The sequence below is a fragment of the Tympanuchus pallidicinctus genome, unplaced genomic scaffold, assembly GCF_026119805.1.
Source record: "Tympanuchus pallidicinctus isolate F22 unplaced genomic scaffold, pur_lepc_1.0 scaffold6, whole genome shotgun sequence".
NCBI lineage: Eukaryota > Metazoa > Chordata > Aves > Galliformes > Phasianidae > Tympanuchus > Tympanuchus pallidicinctus.
The window spans coordinates 36,433,603-36,455,093 of NW_026294780.1; positions in this window are offsets into that span (position 1 = coordinate 36,433,603).

A 21,491-nucleotide genomic window follows, 5' to 3' on the forward strand; every position below is an offset into this window, starting at 1 on the left:
CACTATACAAAAAGTTTTGTGATTCATTTACTATTGAACATCTCTCAAAATCATCATATGTCAAAGCAGCCTGCCTAAAATAGAGTAAGAAAAATTCATACAGAGGTTGGTTTTACAGCAGATTCCATACTGATTTATGAAGGCATTAATTTGCCATTTAGCTTTTAAATTTGACTATTAATAATTCTTGACATACAAAATATAATGGGTTTTTTTTTTTTTTTTTTTTTTTTTTTTCAGTGCTATAACTGGTGACCTTCTTAAAAGTATTACTTCCTAGTATGTATGCATTTCTTTAAGGAGCAATGGATATTTCAAAGTTTCAGACAAAAAAAGATTTTAAAATAGTTTGCTTCTAGCTTCCATCCCCTCTCCCTCCTTTTTTTGAATTTATTTCAAATAACTTTCTAGCAACTATGGCACTATGCATAATTAATTCCATAAGTACCAAGTTGTTACATCATTAAAATACCAGTTTACTGAGGCATTGAAAAACTCTTGCCATGTGTTTTGTTTACTATGTAACTGAATTATTTTTTTGAGCTATATTCAATATGTACAGTACAAAATTAAAAAGTGAATTTTCCAGGTGTTAGTTGATGTGTCATATGTAAAACCATATATTTTCTTGGAATCAGCTTGAAAAGCTTTATTTCAATGTGTTACTTTATAACAGAGAAAATGAAATAAGCAGAAGTAATAACATAATTCAGCAATATTATGATAAAGATAACTATAAATCAAATACTTTGGTCTAGTAGAATCACTTCTAAATCATAAAGAATCATTTAAGTTAGTAGTTTACCAGAATACATATTGTCAATGTTGTATTTGTGAAAAATATTGCATTCACTTTAACGCTTATACACAATATATTTTTCTGAGATCTCTAATTTTTTTAAATTAAATTTATATCTTAATATCTCATCAAATAAAGAAGGAATATGTATATATTGTAAATTAATATAAAATGACAATTAAAAATAAGGAAAAAGAAAAACGTCTGTGAATAACAGTGCAAACAATAAAAACAACAGATAAAGACAATGCAAGATAACAAACACCTCTAACTTCTGAAAAGAAGTGAGAACATTGCAGTAAGCCATGATGGTTGACACTGAAAATATGTTCAGACCCTGATCAGCAAGAAAACTGGAAAAAATGAGTGCTGGGGTAGGTGAGAAATAAATGAAAAAGTGTGAAAAACTTGTGAATAAATACAGAAATTGTGGTTTACCAAGACAATAATAAAGACCAGATGCAATCTGAAAAGGATTGAATGTTTATTTTGAGTCTCCATTGGAATCTCAAGAATTTAGCATGGTATATAGAAAACAAATAATTTAAAATACATAATTGCATTTCAAACTGCTATTTATTTATTTATCTATTTATTTATTTATTTATTTTCTTTTAATGCCATAAGTGAAGAAATTGTATTTTCAATTTTTAAATAGTTCTTCAGGTATTTATAGGACATTTCAAAAATTTATCTTCCATATACCTTTGAGGATTAGAAACACAGGAAAAAACATCCTAGTATGAGGAATATTGAATAATCTTTGACATAGTATGTCATCTTTATTTATTGGATGCTATGTTAGAGAACAAACCTTGAGAGAAAAAAAATAGGAAGGTTGGTTTTAGAAATGTTTTATATTCACAGAGTACAGGAACAGACAAAAACAATGACAGAAAATTGGCCAAGAGCACAGCAATATACTGCTTAATGGTAAAATAACCAGTGAAAATGAAATCCTATTTCTAATTGGGAAAGCTGTGAAGCCTCCAGCATTCTGTAACACTTCAGTTCCAGGTTTGTCAGTTACAGAGGGTCTGGATGACATCTGTCATAAATGTTAAATTTCTAATTTAGTTTAATAGAAAAATGAACTGCAAAAGTGTCATCTCCTGCACTTTAAGCACTGTGTCCTGAGTGGAGCTGACATGAGTCTTTCAAATACAGGGCTAGCCACACTTTTAGAAACTGTACTGACTTCTTGAGAGCAGCAGTAGAAGATGAGGTTTTGAAAGGCACTCTCCTAACAGTCTTTAATAACATTTCTGATAGCTTGAGTGAAAATAGTCATACTAAATATGCAATATTTCCTCCAAAGCACATTAGCACATTCAATCCTTTGCCCTGATGATGCTTTGATATAAGATAATAAGAGAATATTTAATTAATTTCAGTTATTTTAAGAAGTATTTAGTCTTGCATTCAGAGCTCAGCTCTGAGACAACAGGGCATGTAAACTGCAGTGGAAAAATCAGAAATAAAAACAATAAGAACATATCAATTATCATGACTGATATTAGTATTATATTTTAAAATGACCTCTCTCTCTGTGAGGAATGTTAAGGAACCTAAACAAATAATTGGCTTTTTTGTTGCTGTTTTTTTTTGTTTTCAAAATAGTTTGATATTAAAATGCATGCAAAACTAGGAACTTTTATGATAATATACTAATAAAATAATAGTATGTGGTAATATTCGTCCCCTTCTGGCATCTACATTAAATCTTATTATCTTTCAATTGATGTCAAAGATGCTTCAGAACAGCCAAGAAATATTTACTAATTATAAATGGCAAAAAGTATAGTCAAACAGTAAAGTTTTCTTTCCTTGTGGAGATCCAGAGGTAATAGCATATTGAACTTCTGTAATTTAGTGAACAAGAGAAAGTGATTAATCAGATATGAGTTGCAACCTTATAGGTTTTATTTTTACAGACAATGGAAGAAGAAATATAAAGCCAGGTTTAAGCTTAATTTAATGAACCTTGCAAAACGTACAGAATGCAAAACATTTTCTCCCTCAGAGAATAAAGTAAAAACTTAAATTTCCCAAAGGGCAAAAATTCCATAAAAACAATGAGTACACTCTCCTCACAGCCAAGATTGAAAACGATTTAAAATATGAATACGAAAATTTAATTTCACATACAAAGAGATAGAATAAAATTAAAATGAACAAAGTTTTCTGAAGCTTAAGTAATGACGAATTGCCACCATAATTCTATTTTGAGGGTTTTTCAATGAACTTGAACAAAAGAGAAGTACCAGTGGGAAAACTGAAATAAAAAATTAAAAACATATATTTATAGAGAGAGAGAGAGATGAGTTTATAAACAGTGTCACACCCCTTAAAATACCTGTTAGCCTTCATGGATATTTGAGCACACTGCTGACTCATGTTCATAACTCCCAGGTCCATTTCCTCTACAAGGTCTTCCAGCTACTCCGCTCCAAGCCTGTAGCATTGCCTGGGGTTCTTGTGGCCAAAGTGCAGGAGCCAACACTTGGCCTTGTTGCACTACATCCCATTGGCCACAGCCCAGCTATCCAGCCTGTCCAGATCCCTCTAAAGGGCTTTCCTAGCCCCAAGAAGATCAGTGCTTCCAATCAACTTGGTGTCATCCCAAAAACTCACTGAGGGTGCACTCAATGACCTCATCCAGGTCATCAGTGAAGATATTGAACAGGATGTGCCCCTGTACCTACTGCTGGGGAGCACCACTCGTGACCAGTTACCAGCTGGATTTTACATCATTCACCACCATTCTCTGGTCCCGGCCCTCTTCCCAGTTCTTTACCTAGCAAAGAATGTACCTGTCCAAGCCATGGGCTGTCAGCTTCTCTGGGACAATACTGTGGAATCCAGTGCCAAAGGTTTTGCTGAAGCCTAGTTTGACTACGTCAACAGCCTTTCCCTCATGTACCACGCAGGTCACTCGTTCACAGAAGGAGATCAGGTTGCTCAGCAGGATCTGCCTTTCACGAACACATGCTGGCTGCGGCTGATCTCCTGGTTGTCCTGAACACGCAGTGGGATCTCCCTCAAGATGATCTGCTTCATCTTGCTTCATTAAGGTTTTACCTGGCACCAAGGCCAGGCTGACGGGCCTGTAGTCCCCTGCATGAACTCCTCCCCATCTGTGCAGAAAGTATCTCAGCTACTATATTCCTGTACTCAAGGGGGAGCATAGGGTAGGTATATAACATGGTTTAGGCTGTGATTTTAACTGAATGACCATGGAAGCGATATGACAAAAGGAGATGGAATATCTACCACAAACCTACAGGCACAGGTATGCGAGTTGACAGGAAAAATATTAACAAAAGAGGGTTCTGTTTCTCATGCTACTCTTCTACTCTGCTACTCTGCCACTGAGGAGGGTGGAGGTGCACAAGAATCTCAGAGGCTACCCAGACAGGAAAACTGACTCAAAGAATATTTCATATGACATCATGTTCAACAATAAAACTGGGCAAATTGACCAGGGTAGCTGACACTGCTAATGGACTGGCTATGCACTGATAAGCTGATGGTAACCAATTATATTGCTTCACTTGTTTCTTGATTGTTTATTTTTCTTTCTTTTCTCATTTTAAACCATCCTTGTATCAATCAATACATTCTCACGCTTTTTTTTTTTTTTTCTTTTTTTTTTTTTTTAAAATTCCCCTATTACACAGACAGGGACAGGAGTGCTCTGTGGTCTTTTACTGCATGCCAGGTTAAATCACAAGAGTGGGTAATGGTTATGACAAAGGATGATGTTAAGAATGTGAATGTTCTTTACATTTAAATGAATAACTTCTCATGTTCCAAAAGAAGATAGATTTCTCTGATAGTTAACCTGTTACTGTTAGTAGCTATGTTCATGTGCAATAAATTTAGTACTCTTTAGGATGCAATGGAGATGTCTATGAAAATAGGTTATTAAAGACAGAATAATATATGATAATAATAATTTTGTAAAAATATGTTCCTACAAAAATGAAATTTTCATCAACACTAAGAATCAAATTTATATATACTACTATAATTCATCATCTCAGAAAACAAATTTTTGATACTCATTAAAATAACTTTGTGGGTAACAAATATCAGAAACTATTCTAGATTACTCCCACAAGTCTCTTATGCTTAAACTTACTGTAGTTCCACTGAGTGATTAATAAGCAAAATACTGTGCAGTAATGCGATGACAAAAAGATGATGATAAAATGATGATGTGCAGCTATACGGAAAGAAAACATGCATATATATTTCTGAAGTTCTACAAGTATTGGGACATAGAACTGGGACATTTATATCCCAGAATCTGTAAGTTGTTTCAGATGTCATTCTGAATTAGCATACTTTAATATTATTAACAGGCACTGAAATACCTGTCATATGCTCTTGAAGAGAAGTTTCAAGGCTTGCCTTGCTGAACAGCTACACATCTTTGCATAGTTGCATTTTCTCAAATATAATAGTATTTTTAGAACTTATTTCAGTTTAAGAAATAAAAATAGAATAAGCATTTCACCTCTGAGCTCGTCTAATTTGTCATTACACTTAATAATTACCTAGATGCTAATTCAGTTGTCTATATAGACTTCTATTTCCACTGGGTTACTAATTTTTCTTCTTCTGGTCTCCAGCTGCTGAATTGGTAGTGTAGCGCAAAAAATCCTATCATAAACCTATTCAGATTTATTAAATAGCGCAGGTTGCTCTGGGCTCTGATTAGATCTTTGTCTAGCCTCTGTTGTACAGTAAAAATATATAGTTATTCTTTAGGTCATATTTGACATCTTGTGTAATATTTCAAAATCCTGTGTTCACAGATATGTTAATAGTAGGCAGTGATATGTGGAAATCTGAATCAAATCTAGTAAGCAAAGACTAAAGAACTATTAATCTCCAACAGATGTGCACACTCACATTTAGTTAAGTAAATCATAAAATATGTTTTACTGACTATTTTTGCAATTCATTTGTGCTGTACTTTTAATTTGCCCTAATAAATATAATTGAGACAACTCAGCATGTCAGAGTAGACAGATAAAACACAAGGTGTGAAGAAAATGTATGGCTTCTGGAACCCAAACAGGAGAACTTGCTAAATCTGAAATATCACTAAACAAATTAATCTAGGTTGAGTAGCTGATTTGTCTAACTGTAATTAGTTTCTCGTTCAGATGTGAGCATTTACACTTTAGATAACTGAATTCAGGGAAGAAAATTCTTCTTTCCCAGGATGATGATGATGATGATTATTATTAATCTTTCCAAAACAGAAACTTTTTCAAAAGTTTTTAATATAATCTTACCTAGTTATAATGTAGAACCAATAAGGGGAGAAATCTGAACCTGGCAGATGAAGATAAGAATTGTTAAACTATCCTCTGGAATAGCAGTAGAACACCATTTTTCTTGGAGTGGCTTAACTTCTCTCTGATGAATAATGGGTCAGAGCAAATACAGTTGGTAAGAACTGAGAAATTCAGAGCATCTTAGAACAAACTTTATTATTTCCTTGTTTTTGTATGGAAATTTCATATGCAAATATGGAGATGTGAGAAGGACAAGGTCTGAATATGCAATTAACTTCCCTTTCTCTGATCCCACTAACTACTGAAAATTTATAGTTTTGAGATACTAGCTAAACTGAAGAAATAGGAATTATCATACACATTGGTGAAAATAAACCAAGCAAAACAAAGCAAATCTTGCTAAAGATTGAGAAGTGAATCAATTTTTAAAGTTAAAAAAAATATATACATTTTGATGTCATTTCAGTGTTCACTTTGATGACCTATGCTAACAGCAGTGACAACAGAATTTAGAGTACAGAAAGAACACAACTTTCAGAAAACAGAAGATAAATCTGATACATCATTTGCATTAATGCATTTCTTTCTAAGTTATCCTACAATACTGTTAATTTTCTTCTATAAACATGATGTTTGTAGTTAGAGTAAGTAATAAAATGTAGCTTTCAGGAGAAAATGAAGAAGAGCATTTGATCAGTGAGCTACCTTTAAACTCAAAACAGTTCATGGTTCACATCTGACTGGAAATCTCAGTATGATTCTTAAAACAAGGCTTGTAAATCCACAGAGAAAATTCAAAATCTTGCTTTTCTTGGAAAGATTTCTTTTAAAAAATAAGTGTTTGCTTAACTTTTTCAAGTATTAGAGATACAATCTTCTATATTTTTGGGGGCTAAGGTATAGACTTACTAATCTATTTCAGCTAATGGTCTGTTTCAAATACCTTATTTTGTATTTCAAACTATTTATTTCTGTGAGGATATGGTTGATTATGGTGTGCATCATCCTTAGAACAGTAATGTTAAGCCTCACAAAGGATAGAAGGTCTACAAGCTACAGAAGATTTGTATATTACTTGTAACTTATAGGAAAGTGAATTTGAAGATTGTAAGAAATATTTTGTAATATTTTCCATTGATATTTGTGAAAACATTGTGGTAATTTCAGAGGACACCGATTTTTACACTAAAACTATATGCATAAACACATTTATCATTTATTGTGTAGCAAGATAGTAAAGTTTACTATCAATATCACTGTTCCGCATCCTTATCAATTTTAAATTGATGTAATCCTGTAAAACTATTCATTGTTTTTTTTTATCTGTGGAGGATCTTTTTATAATATGGCTTTTATAAAACATCAACTCCAGATCATCTTATATTTATCACTCATAATAACAGCATGCATTATTGTAGACCTTTTATTTAGTTTTACCTTAATAATTGCTAAAAATTAATTTGAAATACTCCAATTCATGTAAAATATCCATAGCATAAGTTATAAAATGTTTTCAATCACAGAGTGCTCTAATACATGTATTGGTTATTGTTTTCATTATAATATAAAACAATAGGACAGTAATAATAACTGCTAATAAAGCTGCTCTTAAGTTTTCTATTCGGTTGTCGTCATATGGATTTTGAAGGTATGTATATATGTTTTTTTTTGTTCCTTACATACCTTCATTGTTTTGGAAACTAATGTTTTATTACACAGTATTTCAGAGACCACGATGATTATTCTGTAGCTTCCTCCCACATTACTGGGAGAAATCATGAAATAGGATGGATGCAACACATACTGAAGACATCTAGCACTATTTTTTCTTCTCAAGTGACAAGTGCAGTACTTTTACCTAGATATCACCTAGCACAAGTATATTAAGCATGCACATGAAAGAAAGTTGGCTCAAAATCAGTAAAATCAGTAAAGACATAACTGACAGGCTTTTGAAGCCTAACCAGCAGAGAAGAGGAATCAATATGACTGTTTACTTGGACATGCATTCCCTGTAGTTGCATAGAAAAGATGAATTCTGGTATTGCTTATATTGCTTATATTATATCACTGCTAATAATGAACTAGGGATGTTCTCTTTCTACACCCAAATTTTATTATATGAAGATTGGTAAAACAGTAACACCGTGGGAAACAGAGTTTACAATTGACTTCCATTAAGGTTAAAATATTTTTATCAACAGAATTATAAATAACATATTTTGCTGTCTTTAGATCTTCAGTTTTCAAAGATTTCAACTGATTCATCATAAAACAAGCTTAAAGCAATTGATTTAACATTGCAATGGAGATCTCTGCTTAAGAGAAAAAAGAATCATGGATTCATATAATTGAATAATAGAATATTGTAAGTTGGAAGGGACTCCCCTGGGATCACTGAATCCAACTGCTGACTCCACGCTGGACCACTCAGAAATTAAATCCGATGTTTGAGAGCATTGTCCAGATGCTTGCTGAACTCCATCAGGCTGTGTGCTGCGGCCTCTGCTCTGGGGAGTCACTTCCTATATTTGACCACCTACCCAATGAAGAATGCAAAGGAGTTCAACAGAAAAACTAGATCTCTTTCCTACTGAAAACGTCCTGAGAAGAGCAAAATAGAAGATCATTTTTAAAGAAGAATTTTATTTATTTATTTATTTATTTATTTATTTCTGAAAAGGTACCCCAATTTATTTCAAACTTTAAAAAGGGTTATGAAACTTTGTTTAACTTTAGGGTTAAATAGTGCCATTTTACTTAAGCGAACTACTTTTCCCTATGTTGTATTTTCTGTTTTATTGATAGAAAACTAATGATAAACTTTCTGATTTTAGATCTAACTTAATTTATTCTTGTGGTCCTGAGTAAGAACACACATCTTAATGATTTTTATTCAAAAATACCTTGAAAGAAATGCAGATTTTACCTCTGGAAAGTGGAAGGTAATAATTAAATATCACATCGTTGCTGAAGTTCATTGTGTATACATTGTATAATACTACTGTTTGAATGGAAACAGATTTATTTTAGTAACAGTAATGATTAGTTCTTCATCACAGTGCACAGGGAATTACTGTCATCTCTGCTTATGCTAAAAAAATTTCACAGACATTCTAAATATAAACCTGACTCGTATTCTGCATAACCTTTTTTGAAGCGCTCTCTAAATCTGGTCCTTTTTTTCCTTTTTTCTCCCCTTGTTTTTCATCTAAGAATGAGTGCCTGTTTACATACAGAGGTATCTTTCTTTTCTGTGTTAGCATGTCTCCTACTGACATTGAGTAAAACGTAAATGTTGAAAATAATCCATCTTAGGACTTGAAGACATTGCTGTCTCCTAAGCCCTCATTTCAATTTATTTTGGTGATGTAGTATCAAATTAACTGGCCAATGAAGTCATATCTTTATGAAGCTGCACTCTCAGTATATATGAGGGGTGCTCTGAAAGTAATACCTCCTATTTTATTATGCTGGCCTGCAATATCATAGGCAGATATTGATGGTATGGCAGTGGAGGCCGAACCTTCCCACTAATATTCCAGTATATTTTGTTGTCGTGTGATAGATGACAACAGAGGGACAGTCTATGGCATCTGACTTGAAAGTGCATATGAAGCAAAGGCATGTAATTGAATTCTTCCACACAGAAAAGTTGCACTCATTGACATCCATTGATGCTTGATGAAAGTTTATAGAGATCAATGTGTGCAAGCACAGTGAGGTAGCAGGTTGTACATTTTAGCAGTGGCAATAGTGGACCATCAGACATTCATGAAGTTGTTGAAAAATGAACTCTTTGAGTATATACCAGGTTGGTCTTAGAAAGTGGGAGTTTAGAATAAGCTTGACTATCAACAAATTTAAACATTACTGAAGAGATAGGTAGGATCTCAACATCACAGGCAACTGCCATCTCAAACTACTTCAGTTCCCCTGGTGCCCCTATGTAATAGGTTTGTGGCTCTGGAACTTGAGGGAGGTCATTAAAGACGAAGTGGAAGATCCACCCGTCAGGTAGTCTAGGGCGAGGCAGTCGACTCCACACCTCAAGACTGCCTCTGCCAAGGAGAAAAGAAGGGTATTTGTCATAGATGACTCCCTTCTGAGAGGAGCAGAATTCCTTATATTTCAGCATGACCCTACTCTTAGGAAAGCATGCTTCCTCCCTAGGTCTCAAGTCAGGATTATTTGTAGGAAACTTTCTACTCTGATTCGCCCCTCTGATTATTATCCCCTATTGATAGTGCAAGTTATCAGCAATGAAGTCACTGATAGAAGCTTGAAGACTATCAAAAAGGTCTTCAGGGGGACTGGAACAGTGGACAGAGTGGGCATATAGGTCATATTTTCCTCCATCCATTCAGTGGCAGATAGAGATAGCTTGATTGCCAAAATTAGTTGCTTCAGATCTGTCCAAGCCAGAACCACAGCGACTGACTGAAAGGTATGGGGGGGGTTCAGTCAGTTCTTTCATCCAGGGAACCCCGAGATAACAGAGAAGCCTGGCAGTTCTCGCGAGAGCGGATGATGTGAAGCAGGTGTTGCCAGGGCACCGGCTCCACATCAACATCCTCTGCCTCGAAAAAAGCCTCAGGGATGGAAAAGAGGAATCAGGATGTTTGAATCATGTGGGCCGTTCAGACAAGGGGAAATGGTAAGCCACCTATTTGCGCGGCTATACAGGGAAGTGGGTTATTATCTCACTGGGAAGAGAATGATTTTCAAGGCAAACCTTGAGCAAATCAGCAAGCAGGCAGGGCAGGCCATGTTGCCATATAGGAGGGGGGTTAGCACTGAGAGCTTAACAGGTCACTTAACAGGTCAACTGGACAGACCAAGATGCAACCATGATTACCACATGGAGGCTAGCTGCTGCTAAAAGGGATGTAGAGACTCAGACTGAAAGCATGAATGTCCATGCCACAGTTCAGGTCTCAGGCTGCAGAGAATGCCTGGCCCTGTCACTGCTACAGGAGGGCAGCTGGGATACCACCTGTGAGTGGTATGAGCAGGTGGATGATCTGCTCAGCCTGGTGGTAAAGCTAAAGGATGAAGTAGAAAGGCTGAGGAGCATCTGGGATTGTGGGAAGGGATTGGTGGAGTTGCATTCTGCCATCCCTACAGGAAGGCTGTGGGGTAGGTGCTCCTCAAGCAGTGGGGGATCGTCTGCCATCTGTCTCAAAGTCAGGTGGGAAGTGGCGACCTCAAAGACAGCAAGGGATGGAAACAAGTACTTGTTCAGGGCAACAAGCGGTCTGCCCTTCAGCCTGTCCCACCTTGCCAGGTGCCCTTACATAACAGGTATGAGGCTCTGGAGCTGGACAGACTGGGGGGGTGAGGATGTTGATGAAAGCCCATCTGTGCAGGAGAGGTTGCCCAAGGCTAGTCAGTCTGCTCCCCATTTTGCTACAGCATCAGTCAGGAAAAGAAAGAAGGGCTGCTGTCATAGGGGATTCCCTTCTGAGGGGAACCGAGGGCCCAGTATGCCACTCGGATCCATCCCACAGGGAGATGTGTTGCCTGCATGGTGCCCAGGTGAGAGATGTTGCTAGGAATATCACTCACTAGGTTAAGTCCTCCGATTATTATCCATTACTGGTTTTCCACATTGGAAATGAAGAGGTAGGCAAAAGAAGTTCTCAGATGATCAAAAGGGACTTCAGGGCTCTGGGAGGACTGCTGAAGGGATCGGGAGCGCAACTTGTGTTCTCCTCTGTCCCCTCAATTGGTGACTGGGATCTGCACAAAAGGAGGAGGGTGGACATACTGAATTAATAGCTTTGCAAATGGTGTCCCAGGGCTTTGTGTACTATGGCTTGGGAGGCAGCCCTGAGAAAGCGAGAATGCTGACAGCAAATGGGAGCCAACAGACTAGAAGGGCCACAAATATTCTTGGGAACAAGCTGGCTGTACTGGTTAGCATGGCTTTAAACTAGATATGATGGGGGAAGGGCGTGTACCAGGTGACAGAGAAGTGCATGGGAACACTTTCACCTTGGGAAGCAGTAAGGGAAAACCCCAGATTTGTCCTGGAGGTACTAGGGAGGGCTCCTCCGAGAAGGCAACAAGGCCAACAGCTAAGCTTAAGTGCCTCTATACCAATGCACGCAGCATGGGAAATAAACAGGAGGAGCTAGAAACCATGGTGCAATTGGGAAAGTATGACCTAATTGCTATCATGGAAACATGGTGGGATGAATCCCCTGATTGGAATACCCTGACTGAGCTCTATGTTAGGAAGTGACTAGATTGCAAAGAGCTGTGTCTGAGAAACAGCCATGATCAGGTTGAGAGCTTGTGGGTAAAAATCAAGGATCAATCCAGTAAAGAGCATGTAGTGTTTGGGGTCTGCTACAGGTCACCTGATCATGAGGAGGGTGTTTACGAGGCCTTCCTGCTTCAGCTGCAGGAGGTGTCGCGCTCATGGGCTCTTGTCCTGATGGGGGATTTCAACCACCCAGATATCTGCTGGGATAGTGGCATGGCGGTGGCAGACAATCCATGAGATTCTTGAAGGTTGTCAAGGATAATGTCCTGGCCCAGGTAATAGATGGACCAACCCGAGGTGAAGCCTTAGTGGACCTGGTGCTCACTAATGCAGAGAAGAGCTTTAGAGAGGTTAAGATTGAAGACAGCCTGGGCTGTAGTGACCGTGTCTTGGTGGAGCTTGTGATCTTGAAGAATGCGGGCCTGGCAAAAAGCAGAGCTAGGAGCCTGTACTTTAGAAGACCAAACTTCCACTGCTCAAGGAACTGCTGAGTGGGATCCCCTGGGAGACTGTCCTTATGGGCTTGGGCATAGAATAGAGCTGGTAGCTCTTTTAGGATGCTCTTCTGAGAGTGCAACAACTCTCCATCCCCTGGCAGGGGAGGCAGGTGACTGTTGTGGCTATTGAACTTGTGAAATTGAACATGTATAAGTCCATGGGGCTGGATGAAACCCATCCTAGGGTTCTGAAAGAGATGGCTGATGTGGTTGCCGAGCCACTCTCCATCATATTTGAAAAGTCATGACTGTCTGGTGAAGTCACTGATGACTGGAAAAAGGGAAACATTACTCCCATTTTTAGCAAAAAGAGAAAGGAAGACCCGGGAAATACAGGCTGGTGAGCCTCACCTCTGTGCCTGGGAAGATCATGGGGCAGATTCTCTGAGAAGCTATGTTAAGGCACATAGTGGACAAAGAGGTGATTGAAAACAGCCAGCATGACTTCACCAAGGTCAGATCATGCCAGATCAATTTGGTGGCTTTCTATGATGGAATGACGGCCTCAGTGGATAGGGGAAGGGCAGTGGATGTCTTCTACCTGGACTTCTGCAAAGCCTTTGACATGGTCCCTCACCACATCCTTCTCTTTAAATTGGAGAGGTGTGGATTTGAAGGATGGACTATTCAATAGATTAGGAATTGGCTGACTGGATGCAGCCAAAGAGTTGTAATTAAAGGTTCTGTGTCAGGGTGGAGGCCGGTCACAAGTGGTGTCCCTAAGGGGTTGGTCTTGGGACCAGTGCTCTTCAACATCTTCATCAGTAACATAGATGATGGTATTGAGTGCACTCTCAGCAAGTTTTCGAATGTCATCAAGCTGAGCGGTGCAGTCAATACATTGTAGGGAAGGGAAGCCATCCAGAGGGACCTGGACAGGCTGGAGATATGGGACCTAATGAGGTTCAACAAGGCCAAGTGCAGGGTGCTGCACTTGGTCGGAACAATCTCAGGTATTTATAGAAAATGGGGGAAGATCTCCTTGAGAGCAGCTCTGTGGAAAAGGACTTGGGGGTCCTGCGGGATGAGAAGCTGGACATGAGCCGGCAGTGTGCGCTTGCAGCCTGGAAGGCCAACTGTGTTCTGGGCTGCATTAAAAAAGAGGTGGCCAGCAGGGAGAGGAGGTGATTTTCCCCCTCTACTCAGCTCTTGTGAGGCCCCACCTGCAGTACTGCATCCAGCCATCTGAAACATCTTACAAATTCTGGAATATAAACATCCCAGTTCTGTGTTCCAATACTTATAGCGGGTAGTAGTAGTGTGAGAATGTATTGGTTGAGATAAGGTTGGTTTAAAATGAGAAAAGAAAAATAAACAATCAAGAAACAAGTGAAGCAATATAATTGGTTACCATCAGCTTATCAGTGCATAGCCAGTCCATTAGCAGAGTCAGCTACCCTGGTCAATTTGCCCAGTTTTATTGTTGAGCATGATGTCATATGAAATATTCTTTGAGTCAGCTTTCCTGTCTGGGTAGCCTCTGAGATTCTTGTGCACCCCCACCCTCCTCAGTGGCAGAGTAGCAGAGTAGAAGAGTAGCATGAGAAACAGAACCCTCTTTTGTTAATATTTTTCCTGTCAACTCGCATACCTGTGCCTGTAGGTTTGTGGTAGATATTCCATCTCCTTTTGTCATATCGCTTCCATGGTCATTCAGTTAAAATCACAGCCTAAACCATGTTATATACCTACCCTATGCTCCCCCTTGAGTACAGGAATATAGTAGCTGAGATACTTTCTGCACAGATGGGGAGGAGTTCATGCAGGGGACTACAGGCCCGTCGGCCTGGCCTTGGTGCCAGGTAAAACCTTAATGAAGCAAGATGAAGCAGATCATCGAGGGAGATCCCACTGCGTGTTCAGGACAACCAGGAGATCAGCCGCAGCCAGCATGTGTTCGTGAAAGGCAGATCCTGCTGAGCAACCTGATCTCCTTCTGTGAACGAGTGACCTGCGTGGTACATGAGGGAAAGGCTGTTGACGTAGTCAAACTAGGCTTCAGCAAAACCTTTGGCACTGGATTCCACAGTATTGTCCCAGAGAAGCTGACAGCCCATGGCTTGGACAGGTACATTCTTTGCTGGGTAAAGAACTGGGAGGAGGGCTGGGACCAGAGAATAGTGGTGAATGATGTAAACCAGTTACCAGCTGGTAACTGGTCACAAGTGGTGCTCCCCAGCAGTAGGTACAGGGGCACATCCTGTTCGATATCTTCACTGATGACCTGGCTGAGGTCATTGAGTGCACCCTCAGTGAGTTTTTGGGATGACACCAAGTTGGTTGGAAGCACTGATCTTCCTGGGGCTAGGAAGGCCCTTTAGAGGGATCTGGACAGGATGGATAGCTGGGCTGTGGCCAGCGGGGTAGTCCAACAAGACCAAGTGTTGGCTCCTGCACTTTGGCCACAAGAACCCCAGGCAATGCTACAGGCTTGGAGCGGAGTAGCTGGAAGACCTTGTAGAGGAAATGGACCTGGGAGTTATGAACATGAGTCAGCAGTGTGCTCAAATGGCCACGAGCATTCTGTTTTATATTAGAAATAGAAATGCCAGGAGACACAGGGAAGTGATCATCTCACCTTTCAGTGCTGGTGAGACTGCACCTTGAGTGCTGTGTTCAGTTTTGAACTCCTCACTACAAGAAAGATTCTGGGCCCCTGGACCATCTCCAGAGAAGAAAGACAAAACTGGTGACTGGAGTACAAGTCCTATGAGAAGTGGCTGAGGGAACTTGTATCATTTAATCTCAGTAAGAGGAGGTTCAGGAGTGATCTTATAACTCAGTACAGCTGTCTCAATGGAGGTTGTGGTGTGATGTGCTTCCACCTGTGTAACTAGCGGTAGGATTAGAAGGAATGGACTCAAGTTGCGCCAGGGAAGATTCAAGCTGAATGTCAAGGAAAACTTCTGCAAAAGATTGGTCCAGTGCTGAAATGGGCTGCTCATGGAGGTGGTGGAGTCAGTGTCCCTGGAGGTGTTCAAGAAACATTTGTTCAGGATTTTCAAGATGTTGTACTAAAGGGTATTGTTTAGTGGGTAATACTGGTGATAGATGGACAGTTGGACTGGATGATCTTGGAGGTCTCTTCTTACTGTGGTTATTGTATGTTTCTATGATTCTTTTTTCATGATATACAGAGAGAAAAGTGTTTTTCTCTGTTTTTCAACCTGGAATTGTTGAAAGAAATATATTCATATTTTCTATTCAAAGAACAGGTAATATATATTATGAAGACTTTCATTCTTTTCTGTATTTGGATCTTAATGAGAATCACAGTTATTTAAGACTTCTCAATATGCACAGTGTTGTATATCTGTAATTGAAAAAAAAAAATAAAAGAAAGCAAAACCATGTGTGCAAATCTTTTAAAATTATTTAGAAGAAAATACAGAATAAGTTTTTTACTTTCAGTTTTCCTGAAAATAAGGTGCAAACTAGTGTCAGAGAAACAGACAATAAGATGACAATTTAGTCTTTCAGAAAAATGTTTTCCACTGTAGTTTCTTTTTTTCTGACACTTCAGAAGTATTTGCATTAGTTGCATTTGCATTATAGTCCTGCTGTTTCATATGGATGAAGGAGTCAATGTTGACCACTATGCTGGTGACTACAAATATGTGAATGTTGATAAATATAACTACAGAATGTAAAATGCAAACATGAAGCTCTGAATTTTATATAGAAATTTTAGCAGAACAATTTATCCTGAATTTCTTCCAGTGTGATAAATAAGTTAATATGATGAAAGATGTTGCTGATATACTTTCATTTCATTTCATATAAACACATAAGAAGCAAAACTAAAAATAAATAAACAAAAAATAAAAAATAAATATAAATAAATAAAAAATAATTCAAGCATTTCTGTTTCTTCAACTCAAGGAAATAAATATCAAACTGTCCTCATTCACTTCCATGTTTAATGAAATAAACAACAAATTCAATAGATAACTTTATATGAATATTAATTATAATCCTAGTATACCTAATCCTTGGTACAGTTCACACAAAACAGAATAGACAATGTAAGCATTTATAATACAAAGCCAAAGCTTTCTACATATTATATAGATTTTTTTTTTTCATAATTACAATAAAAAAAATTATTTATGTCTATCTTGGTCTGATTTGTTGGTAGTAGTGACTCAAAAGAAATTCAGTGAGAAACCAAAATAGATAGATAGATAGATAGATAGATAGATAGATAGATAAAGGCCTTCATTAAGGAATTAAAATTTCATTAAATTACTTATATTGAGATAGGACTCAACCAAGCCTATTTATTCATCTGTCAGTACAGTAGCAGTACAGTAGAAGAGATATTAATCTTTCTGTAGAATGGAGAATTATTCATTTTTAGATATATTTATTATTGATGCTGTTACCTACAAGTAAACCATTTTAAAAATAATGGAATGTTATACTTTTTTTCATTTATGACAGACTTTTTCAATTTGCATCAGAGATTATCAGGTAAACACCTCATCTAAAAACAATCCAGGATACTCTGAGGGAATCATTTTACCCTACAACAGATTTCTGTAAAAAAAATAAAATAACAATAATAAAAAAAATAAAATTCTAGTGTTTTACTGACTTTATCCTTCAGTTATGGAGACTTCAATTCAAGCTAGCAATAAGTAAGTATAAGTACAAGTTTTTCTTTTTGACAATATTAACCTGTTTGATTTCATTCTGTTCTAAGCCACTTATTAAATTTTAAGTTCCATTTGAATACTGACCATAAGGGAAAATCCTTTTTCTTAACCTTATCTAGGAATTATATACTTCAAAGAAGCCCAAACTTTATTTCAATTCTTTAGTCATCTTTATTTTCAACCAACAGCTGTAGTATCATGGTAATACAAACTATCATTCTCCACAGTTTACATTATTATCACTCTTGCTACTGCCTTATTATCACCATTCATTCTCATTTTGTCAAGCAGAAAAATTACCTCAAAACACTGAGTAGGCATCCTCATGCTTGGGTCTGCATTCTACATCACATCTCTGATTAGAATAGCAATTGTTTTGGGAATACTCAGTTCAGTTCAGTTTTCAGAACTGTGCTTGCACTATAAATACATTGCCTTCAGAGAACTGTCTCCAAACACGCTATATTTTGTCTCAGGAGACTTGCAATTTCAGGGCAAGAATCTTTGTTTTTCTCAACAATTTCCTTTACCACTATTGATGCTTTCGTGCTTTTTCATGCTGTAACCAGTTGTAGAAGCAGAAGATTTATTTCAAGCTCTAGATCACTTTTTCCACTTGATCTAGTGGTTGGCAACTCTGTCCTCAGCAGGGGCTTGAAATTAGATGACCTTTGAGGTCTCTTCCAACCCAAGCAATTCTGTGATTCTCTGTTTTTTTTTTCTCCTGGAAAGTAGAATTAAACTATCAGCAAGAAGAATATATAAAAAGTAGAAGTTAAATTAATCTCATTTGACTTTAGATATATACAACACAGATCTTCACAGTTGAGTTACTGAGGCTATTAGAATTTTTGCAGTTTTATAAGTGTAGTCAAATGATTCCTACTTTAGAACTTTTAATAACTAGTGTATCACCAAAGACATTATTAACTTCAGTTTAATGTAGGTATTTATATATGAGCTATGTGTTTAAGACCCTTTTAGATCACTGAATATCTAACAGTACATTGGATAGCTCTTCAGCTACTCATTTAAATGCAGGGTCCAAAATTAGGGCAATTAAATAGTGGTCTAAACTTCAATAACTCTACTGACTAGATCACCACTGTCTAGAGGGTGAATTAATTATGTCTTACACTGGTGAGTAGACAATTAAATATAAGCATTTACAACATAGGGATGCATACCCTCTTTGAGGTGCAAGAAGTAAAAGGCCTGGGAAGGTATGCAGTGTCATATGAGATGATACAGGACACTTGAGATGTCTGCAAGGCCGTAGCAAATAGAGTTCAATGTCTGAAAGAAAAATACAACATTCTGGTACAGAAAACTGGTACTATACCAGGAATAAGGAATTTCAAATTGCACAATATATCTGCTTTTAGGCAATTAAATGCCTAAAAAATTCTCCAGTCACACACCTCTCTACCAAAACAACAGAGAAAGAGCAAACTGAATGTTAAAATTAGGCATTTTGAATAACATTATTTTTTTGCAGGAACTGATATTTATGGATGCAGTTTATGTTTTCCTCAGTGTTTTTCCAGTCAGAAAAAAAAAAAATCGGATCCACATAGAATTGTTAATGTCTTCATTTGCTGACTTATTTTTTCTTCTGATATTTACTTGTGTTGGAAAATAGCCATTACATAGATAATAGCAATCAGAACCTAGCTTTCATGCTTTTTAGAAAGTATTAGAATTTCTGTATTACAGAGATGCACCTCTTGCTTATTTACTGATAACGAAAATCTACATATTCTCTATTTTCAGTAGCTTGGACTTCTCAAAAAGGATAGAAATAAAATAGCTAATTCAAGCCTAATTTAGAATATGTGGATTTGAGAATTCTCATCACAACTAGGATTTGTTAACTGCCAAGCTGAAGAATTACCTACATGAGTCCATTTCCTTTTCTAAGGAAATGTTGAGTTCATTAATGTGTTACATAAAATCTGCATTAGTATGAGTTGAGCAGGTCTAATTTGTGTTAATGGATTGTTAATGATTATAAGAATCCTAAAATCTCAAGAGGGGAAACTTCAGTGTCTTTAGGTTTGCACAGAAATAGAATAAGATTGGTGCCCAAAATGATATATGGTCATTCCTATTTAAAATTATTTTGGTGAAGTTATGCGACAAAAGGAAACTGAAGCAACTCTTCATGCAATGTGAATAGCTAGAATACAATTGGATTTAGGAATTTTGCTCAAGGTTAGACATAAAGCATTCAACCAGATACCACCTTCTGGTAATAGCTTGAATTTGTCTATATTTTAGAATTGACACACAGCTTTGTTCCTTTGGGACAATAATACTTTGCATTTGTAGTGATTTTCATGAAAAGATCTCAAAGAACTTTTCTCACTATAGTGAAACTTGAACTTTTCAGTAACACCCTCTTTACATTTTGGTTACTGTTTTCTCACTCCTCTGTCTTATTCAAGCAATTAAATTGATATATGCGATTTTGTTTCCCTTTACAAACTGTATGGACCTTATCTACTTGGCTTTCAGTTTCTCTTCATGTGCACAGTTTCTCTTTTCATGTACACAACATAAACACAAATGTACACTAACAATCTAAATTATTAGACTCTCCAGGACTGTCTTTATTGTAAATCAATAATCTTAACTGAATTTTTAAGAAATACAAACATAAAGAAATATTACAGCAAATACAAAAAGATTGGAAAGAATGTCAGTGTGCTCTTTCTGTTAAAAGCAAGACAAAGGTAACCAGACTGCTGAAGACAGTCTAGCCAGAGGTAATAATTCACATTTCATCAGATGATACATTTAAAAAACTGTGTTTCACATTCCTCTAAAGCAGCTTTGCCTATGTCACAGCACAAATTAGTGAAGTCTAAATTTCAGCTCAAGGCTCCATGTGTCATTTAATAGCATACACTTGCTAACTGCAGCCAAAATGCAGGCATTCTTCAGGGACCCTGAAACTCTTCATTTGCATAAGAATGGGAAGTTAATTGTGCTACAGATATTCTGGCTTCCCCAAGGAATTCATTAAGCGTACTGAACTTGCTTAGAATGTAACGTAACTGTCATTTCTAGGAAATCAGGGAAATTCAGCTTCAGAGACAGCACCAAGGGAAGGTAAAAGACATTATTTAATATGAATTTGTTTCAAACCAAGATAGAGTGGATTTGAAATACCTACTACACTCTAATTCCAGAAATTATTTTCTAAATATATGAGGTTACTTTGAGTGTTTCTTCCCTTTTCAGTGCAGTGTCTTGAGACAGCTTTGTTATTTCTCATGATGCTTTATGCTTACATTTATCTCGAGATATATTTTTAAAGAGGGATATGCTCTTGTATGCACATCAGTACATTATCAGTGTTTATTTAAAAGGGGAAAATATTAAACTGATTTATTTTGGTCTTAAATACTTATATTAATCACTAAAAAATAACACTATAATGCTCTTACAAAAAATATGCAATCTCCAGCAGTAGGTTGTAGCAATTCTTGTATCAAATAAGATTCTTATGTGTGAAAACTTACAAAAACTGTAGTTATTTAAACTGAAATAGCTAGAAGAGCTATTACTATAATGTGTTTTTTTTTCCTTAAAAAGAGTTCTCAGATCTCATAAACCTACTTTTTTCTTTGTGAATTTACATTATAAAGAAACATATTATTTATTGAATTGGTAGGGAGTCTGCTTATAAGTTTCTGACATTTTAATTAATTCAAGAAAGTGCTGCATTTTTAGACATATTTGGGTTTTGACTTTTTTTTTTTCTTCTCTTTTTTTTTCTGGGTAATAGAGAAATTATTTGAAAGCTTCTTGTTAATACTCTACTCCAATAGGAAAGAAATGTACAAAAGAGTTGCTAACTCATCATATCATGTGAATGGAGGTATATTAATACTTCTGATAACAAGGGAGGAAATCAAAGCTTTGAAAACTGTCTTCATTTGCCTGTTT